We start from the raw sequence: 9,346 nt of genomic DNA, 5'->3' as shown, positions 1-9,346 counted from the left end.
AACTAAATAGACATTTCTCCAAAGAAGACATACAGATGGCTAACAAACACATGAAAAGATGCTCAACATCACTCATTATCAGAGAAATGCAAATCAAAACCACTATGAGGTACCATTTCACGCCAGTCAGAATGGCTGCTATCCAAAAGTCTACAAGCAATAAATGCTGGAGAGGGTGTGGAGAAAAGGGAACCCTCTTACACTGTTGTTGGGAATGCAAACTAGTACAGCCACTATGGAGAACAGTGTGGAGATTCCTTAAAAAACTAGAAATAAAACTGCATTATGATCCAGCAATCCCACTGCTGGGCATACACACTGAGGAAACCAGAAGGGAAAGAGACACGTGTACCCCAATATTCATCGCAGCACTATTTATAATAGCCAGGACATGGAAGCAACCTAGATGTCCATCTGCAAATGAATGGATAAGAAAGCAGTGGTACATATACACAATGGAGTATTACTCAGCCATTAAAAAGAATACATTTGAATCAGTTCTAATGAGGTGGATGAAACTGGAACCTATTATACAGAGTGAAGTAAGCCAGAAAGAAAAACACCAATACAGTATACTAATGCATGTACATGGAATTTAGAAAGATGGTAACAATAACCCTGTGTACGAGACAGCAAAAGAGACACTGATGTATAGATCAGTCTTGTGGACTCTGTGGGAGAGGGAGAGGGTGGGGAGATTTGGGAGAATGGCACTGAAACATGTGTAATATCATGTATGAGATGAGTCGCCAGTCTTGGTTCGATGCACGATGCTGGATGCTTGGGGCTGGTGCACTGGGACGGCCCAGAGGGAGATTATGGGGAGGGAGGAGGGAGGAGAGTTCAGGATGGGGAGCACAGGTATACCTGTGGCAGATTCATTTCGATGTTGGGCAAAACTAATACAATTATGTAAAGTTTAAAAATAAAATAAAATTAAAAAAAAAAGAAAGCTAAGAATGTTTTTTGAACCAAATCATGGCATCTGGTCACATCAGATCAGATCAGATCAGTGGCTCAGTCGTGTCCGACTCTTTGCGACCCCATGAATCGCAGCACGCCAGGCCTCCCTGTCCATCACCAACTCCTGGAGTTCACTCAGACTCACGTCCATCGAGTCAGTGATGCCATCCAGCCATCTCATCCTCTGTCACCCCTTCTCCTCCTGCCCCCAATCCCTCCCAGCATCAGGGTCTTTTCCAATGAATCAACTCTTGGCATGAAGTGGCCAAAGTACTGGAGTTTCAGCTTTCGCATCATTCCTTCCAAAGAAATCCCAGGGCTGATCTTCAGAATGGACTGGTTGGATCTCCTTGCAGTCCAAGGGCCTCTCAAGAGTCTTCTCCAACACCACAGTTCAAAAGCATCAATTCTTCGGTGCTCAGCCTTCTTCACAGTCCAACTCTCACACCATACATGACCACAGGAAAAACCATAGCCTTGACTAGATGAACCTTTTTTGGCAAAGTAATGTCTCTGCTTTTGAATATGCTATCTAGGTTGGTCATAACTTTCCTTCCAAGGAGTAAGCGTCTTTTAATTTCATGGCTGCAGTCACCATCTGTAGTGACTTTGGAGCCCAGAAAAATAAAGCCTGACACTATTTCCACTGTTTCCCCATCTATTTCCCATGAAGTGGTGGGATCGGATGCCATGATCTTAATTTTCTGAATGTTGAGCTTTAAGCCAACTTTTTCACTCTCCACTTTCACTTTCATCAAGAGACTTTTGAGTTCCTCTTCACTTTCTGCCATAAGGGTGGTATCATCTGCATATCTGAGGTTATTGATATTTCTCCCGGCAATCTTGATTCCAGCTTGTGTTTCTTCCAGTCCAGCGTTTCTCATGATGTACTCTGCATATAAGTTAAATAAACAGGGTGACATACAGCCTTGACAAACGCCTTTTCCTATTTGGAACCAGTGTGTTGTTCCATGTCCAGTTCTAACTGTTGCTTCCTGACCGTCACATCACTTCATGGCAAATAGGGAAATAGTGACAGATTTATTTTTGGAGTCTCCAAAATTACTGTGGACCGTGACTACAGCCACAAAATTAAAGGATGTTTGAGCCTTGGAAGAAAAGCTATGACAAACCTAGACAGTGTATTAAAAAGCAGCGACATCACTTTGCTGACAAAGGTCTGTCTAGTCAAAGCTATGGTTTTTCCAGTAGTCATGTATGGATGTGAGGGTTGAACTATAAAGTAGGCGGAGCGTTGACGAATTGATGTTTTCACACTGTGCTTATGGAAAGACTCTTGAGAGTGCCTTGGATATCAAGGAGATCAAACCAATCAATCCTAAAGGAAATCAACTCTGACTATTCATTGGAAGGTCTGATGCTGAAGCTGAAGCTCTAATACTTTGACCACTGGATGCGAAAATCCAACTCTGGAAAAAGACCCTGATGCTGAGAAAGATTGAGGGAAGGATGAGAAGCGGGTAACAGAGGGTGAGATGATTGGATGGCATCATTGACTCAATGGATATGACTTTGAGCAAATTCCAAGACATAGTAAAGGACAGGGAAGGCTGGTGTGCTGCAGTCCATGGGATTGCAAAGAATCAGACATCACTTAGCGACTGAATAAAAACAACATCTTATGAGATTATAAGGATTTTTCTTCGGCTTTATATAACAAATGTGATGGCCATTCATTGGCAAATTCTAATTTGGAACCATTGAAGGAAGAGGGTTATAAGAAATGTACCTGACATGATAGTAATGTCTGGCTTACTACTAGCACAGGAAGGAGCTGGCATTTTAAATCAGACTTTATATTTGCTACCCTAAGACATTGCCACTCAAAGTCTTTTTATGGTAATAAGTAAATAATTTTCTTGTACTTTTGACTGTGTTAATTTAGTCAAGTGTTTATAATCTAATTTGAAGTTTAAGGGATTATGACATATATTAAATTTTGATATCCTAATACAATCTAATACACTGAAAACCATATACTGAAAACTGTTGTTATGCACCAAAAGATTTTTTAAGCAGTTTATCACATTGAAATAAATTTGAAGCATTTTTATTAAATTGATAATATGGTGAAAAATATTCAATCTGACACATTATATTAATACTATATTAATAATTTGTATTATATTAAGAATGAACTGTAGTGTTGAACAAGACTCTTGAGAGTCCCTTGGACTGTAAGATCAAAACAGGCAATCCTAAAGTAACTCAGTCCTGAATATTCATTGGAAGGACTGAGGCTGAAGCTGAAGCTCCAATACTTTGGCTACCTCATGCGAAATGCTGACACATTGGAAAAGACCCTAATGCTGGGAAAGACTGAAGGCAGGAGGAGAAGGGAATGACAGAGGATAAGATGGTTGGATGGCATCATTGACTCGATGGACATGAGTTTGAGCAAGCTCTGGGAGTTGGTGAGGGATAAGGAGGCCTGGTGTGTTGTGGTCCACAGGGTCATAAAGAGTCAGACACAAGTGAGTGACTGATCTGAAGAATGTACTTGTTTTCCTGTGAAATCAAAGTATAATTTCAGGCTTCCTTGTTGGATCAGTGGTAAAGAATCAACCTGCCAGTGCAGGAGACAGAGGTTCAATCTCTGGCCCTGGAAGAGTTCACATGCCATGGAGCACCACATGCTGTGTATCACAGCAACTGAGCCTGTGCTCTAGAGCCTTGGAATCGAAATTACTGAGCCCATGTGTCCTAAAGCCGTGCTCTGCAACAAAAGAACCTTCTGTAATGAAAAGCCCATGCACTGCAACTAGAGAGTAAGGTCCTGCTTGCTGCAACCAGAGGAAAGTTTATGTAGAAATGAAGACCCAGCATAGCCCCAAACATAAATAAATACAATTATTTTAAAAACAATGTCATTTCTAGTCTCTAAATATATGCCATGAGCTGATAAAGCCCTTATTGTTCAAAAAAGATACAATCTATAAGATGCAATGTGCAAAAGTTTATATATGTATCATTTATGTATACACATTTATATGCATTTATGATAACACACATGTGCATACACAGATAAAAATACATGCTGCTGGAGTATGGTTTTATCCAAATTGGTAAATAAACATATCAATAGAAATTTTATATTCACAGCAATCCAATTTTCTTATTAAACACCACTATTTTCTTTCTGAGCTAAATCCAGTATCTTGAACTTGTGAAAATGCTTTATTCTTAGTACTGCCAATATTCCCAGAGGTACAGCAGTGATGCTTTTCTTAAAATAATTCTGCCTTCTGGGCAAGAGGCATTTTTCATCATTAAAGAGGACAAAATCAGTTTTGTAGCTGCTATCTGTTTTATTGTGGGTAGAGCTATGTTAAGATACCTTTAAAATTAAATGTCAGATCCAGGTTGACATTAGAAACAAGGCAGTGTTTGATATGTGATGAGAAGTTGTCAGTTTTCCTCCCCCTGACAAATTGCCCGCAGCTTCCTGTGAATAGTTTAGGGTAAGCGAGTTCTGGTATGCAGAGTTCCATATACAAAGGTCTCAGTACTATATGTGTGGGTGAGTATGTGCTGGAAGTGAATATGAGACAACCTATTTGTTGGGAAATCAAATTTTATTATTTTAATTATTAAGGTTATTTTAGGAACATTTCTTACAGATGATTAAATCCCATTCAGAGTTAGGCATGAAAAGGCAAGTAGAATTCATTCTAAGTGGTAACAGCCATGAAAAACTGAATTTTTGAAGTTTGGCTAGAGTTTTGAGGGAAATTTTTATTCTATTTGCTAGGCTAGTAGTCTGTCTCAATATATCTTAGTCTTTCATTTCTTTTTACTAAATATCACTGCTAAATGAATATGTGTGTGGTAAGGTAGGTAGTACCCACTCCAGTGTTATTGCCTTGAGAATCCCAGGGAAGGGGAAGCCTGGTGGGCTGCTGTCTATGGGGTCGCACAGAGTTGGACACGACTGAAGAGACTTAGTAGCAGCAACAGCAGCAGCAGCAGCAGGGTAGGTGGTATGAGTGTGTATAAGGTTGTAGCCAGAACACAGAAAAAAAACTTGTAATCAAGATGCTTCGGTGCTGTTTTTGATTCTTTTTTTTTTTTTTTTTAGTTTTCAAGTCTTTATAGCTTTTAAATTTTTTGTATTTTTTCAAGCCTTTAGATCATTAGCCAAATCACAAAACTTTTCTATGTATTGTTTTCATTTGTTTTTTTTTTCTAATTTTATTTTATTTTTAAACTTTACATAATTGTATTAGTTTTGCCAAATATCAAAATGAATCCGCCACAGGTATACATGTGTTCCCCATCCTGAACCCTCAAGCAGGGGCACACATGTGTGCACATACAGCCATACCCACTTCTCATTTTGCTGCTGCTGCTGCTGGTAAGTCGCTTCAGTCGTGTCCGACTCTCTGCGACCCCATACACAGTAGCCCACCAGGCTCCCCTGTCCCTGGGATTCTCCAGGCAAGAACACTGGAGTGGGTTGCCATTTCCTTCTCCAATGTGTGAAAATGAAAAGTGAAAGTGAATTTGTTCAATTGTGTCTGACTCATAGCGACCCCATGGACTGCAGCCTACCAGGCTCCCCCGTCCATGGGAGTTTCCAGGCAAGAGTACTGGAGTGGGGTGCCATTGCCTTCACTTCTTATTCTAGGTGGTCATATATTCCTTAGGAAATTACATAATACGTTGTATCTCAGAAAATGGAGGTAATTACCTAAATGTTAGAAGATCTTCACTCTATCCACAATCAAAGCAAAAATAAAAAATAAAAAAGGAGAATATAATACTGCATTATCCCCTAAGGAAACCAGAGGGAGTTTCCTCCTTCCCTAATCTCTAAAAGTTGAGACACAAAGAAGTGCTCCTACTCTGAACCTTTGGGTAGTAAACAAGCAGCACAAAGGTAAATAGGGGATTATACAATTGGCTTATGGAGGCAGATCCAGAGAAAGTGTTGCTGGCATCGGGTAGTGGCAGCTGCTGTGTCAGACAGCAGTGTCTGTGCCCTGCGGTGCCAGCCACATTCCCTTTGGCATTGGACTCTACCTGCTCCTGCCTCATGCCCTTGGTTGCAGGTCTTAGAGCCTAGCATTCCATTCTATCACCTAATTGTCTTGGCCCCTCCCGACACTGTGAGCTAAGCAATACATTGTCTCACAGTTTTCCTTTTCTATCTTAGTTATTCATTCCGTGGCTTGAAACTGGAGAGCCTCGACCCAGAGATAAATTGCAAAACTATATTCATAAGTGCATGCTAATTTATAATTGTTATCACACATACATAGACTCACGTTTTAATACGTATGTGTGTTTTTGGATTTTAACATTTTCATTTCTTATATTTTATATGTGTTTCTTTTAAACACTGTAAAAGTGAGTATATTTTTTCATCCTTCTGAATATCTGATGGTGAAAGAGTTAAACTATTTCAACTGATTACTGATTATTTTAATTTTTTATTTATAGCTCTATTTTATGCTTTCTATGGGTCATCTTTATTTTTATTTTTCTATTCTGTTTTTCTTTTGAATAGTAGAGTATTTTAAAGTTGTCTTTTGCTTTACGAATAAAGTGCTGCATTTTGAATTGTTTAGCTAAATTCTACTTTTAACAAACTCCTGTGAAAATCTTTTTATATATGGCCACATTTGATAGTTTTAGAGCCTGGTGCATAAATACATCTGAAGACTCCTAGCCCCGCCTATCTACAATTCTGACATCTTGAGCTCCTGAGTACCTGATTGTGGAAACCTTGTCCACATAATCATGCTCTATTCAAAATTCCCCCACCTCTTCAAACAGCCATCATTTGGCTACTGCTCAAGCCCAGGTGTGCAACAAGAGTTACAGCAGAGATTTTGTCTAGCCTGTAGGAGATAAACCTTGGGAAATGTCCTACATAAGCTGAAAAAGTTAAGTTGAAGCTCCTGCAACACATCTGTCTCCCCATCTCAAGTCCAGTGTATTTTTGGTGGTATTGATACCATATATTTTGATATTCTTTTTGTTTCAAGAGCAACTAAATTTTTAAAATACCTTAAAACTCCATTAATTTTAGTCCAAAAATGCATTTCTCCCTTCTTAGAAATGTCTCAGAAAATAGCAGCATCAGTTGCTAATTTACCCATTCTACCGAGTTGAAAGGTCATAAATCCTTAACATCCTTTTTCTCTCAGAATCCAGATCTAGCACCAAATCTTACTGAGAATAGCTATGCTATTCATAGCTCTGGAACCTGCACTCTTTATTCTTATTATCATTTTTGTATGGATATAATAATAATTATAATATAATAATAATTCCTTTTGCACAGTTCTATGAAATATCCTTCAGATTGACTACTTCATTCTCTCCAATTCAATCTCCACACCGCTACCAAAGATTTTCCATAAACAAAACTCGATCATGTGGTTATCCTGGTAAAACATCTCCATGAAGTTATGAATCTTAAATATACATTTTTCAGTATGATATTCAAGGTCTCCCTTTTTCCCCAATGCTGTCATCTTAATTTTGAGCCATTCCAAATACTCTTCTCTGACTAGAAAATGTATATTCCACTGTTTAAATGGTCTAATTTCTACTTTCCTACAGTTCTTATCACAGTTGTTAGTTCTTTGATGTCCTACCTTAACCAGTTAAGCTAGATTAGTTTCTCAAAGCGTGAGTAACTCAGCCAATCACATCGCTTAACAGAGGGTATTATACCTCCTTGATAACTAAACCTCCTTCAGTGAGAAGAGGGACTGAATTTGTCAGATTTAGCTGCATGCCTGAAGAGGGTGCAGAGGATGAGGTGGCTGGATAGCATCATCGATGCAAGGAACATGAACTTGGGCAAGCTCCGGGAGATAGTGAGGGACAGGGAGGCCTGGTGTGCTGCAGTCCATGGGGTCACAGAGAGTAGGACACAACTGAGCAACTGAACAACAAAAAGCAGAGAACTGAATATTTAGGTATTTAGTGGAGTATAGAGGAGCCTGGCAGGCTGCAGTCCATGGGGTGCAAAGAGCTGGACACAACTTTGCAACTAAGCAATAACAACAATTTAGTATAATAGTTCAAGTCTTGAAAGTCCAGATGAACAAGTGGGATGCTTTACAATGTTCTTAGGGAGATTTGACATCATAGAAAATAAAATTGTCTGAATGACTGAACAACAGCTGAAGAGGGTGTTGGCTACAGAAGACACTTAGTCAATACTTGCTGCAGGAGTTGAATTACCCTTTAATCAGTATAATCATACTGATAAATCATAAAATCATAAATCATAAAATTTATGATTTTAGGTCTGATTTTTCACAGGTTTGTATAACATATGCTGGGAACTTAAGGTATATAATATAGCATAAGAATTCTGCAGGCAAGTAGGTATGATTTAATTGGCCATAAATGATCTATACCCACTATGAATGTAAGTTGATCGACATAATAAAATGTAAGCTGCTTACCATTGTCTAATAATTTCTATAGATGATCCCTGGAGTATTTATCCTAATAATTCCTTGAAATTCTATCTCATTTCTCTTGTGCTAAACACTGAAGCCCAATTTCTTGCCTATAAACAAAACCATTTTCATGATAAATAAGAACAGGATTATCCAACTTGAAAAATACAAGCAAGCATTCTATGAAAATAAATATTCAATTCCACAAAGATTTCCAGCTTTTGTCAAGCACTAACAGATGAGTAAGGGTGAGAATGATCAAAATATGTAATTTAAAATAGCACAATAATTCCAATAATAGTCATAATCAGAATGTACGAGTATGAGTCAGGACTAGCTTGAATAGCTATGAAGCTTTGATATATTTGATGTTAGAATAATTTATCTCATACAATGAATAACATAAAAATCTAATTATCCTAACAGTGTTATCTAAATTTAGTTGGCTATTGTCTAATATCTATAAGCATATACTACTTTAATCTCTCTTTTATATATGTGCTTAAATTGATAAAACATAGCTTTAAAAATAGTAAAAATGGAGAATTTAAGTCAATTATTTGTGAATAATTTTGTCTCATACATTTTAGTGGCAGATTATTTTCAGCTAAATCTTACACTGAACAACTGCTTATCTGTTCTTTTCGTTCCATATTTTAAAATAGGGGTACAGAAATTAAATAATGACTAACCTAAGAATTTAAGGCTATTGTCATAATCATGAAGATTAAATCTGTAGTATAGAAACTAAAATATTTTGCAAAATAAACATAGATATCTTGTTATACCAATGTAAATATAGTGAAACATTTTTTCTCTCGCAATTTTTCTAATTTGGTAAAAGTATTTCTTAAGCAAAATTCAGGAAAATAACTAAAAAGACAAGTTTTTTTTCTTATGCTTAATCATTTTAAGTTAGAAAAATATTTCAGAGGCAA

This window comes from Bos javanicus, chromosome 6, assembly GCF_032452875.1.
Source record: "Bos javanicus breed banteng chromosome 6, ARS-OSU_banteng_1.0, whole genome shotgun sequence".
Classification (NCBI taxonomy): Eukaryota; Metazoa; Chordata; class Mammalia; order Artiodactyla; family Bovidae; genus Bos; species Bos javanicus.
The sequence above is the reverse complement of the archived record's forward strand: the minus strand, read 5'-3'. Positions refer to the sequence as shown.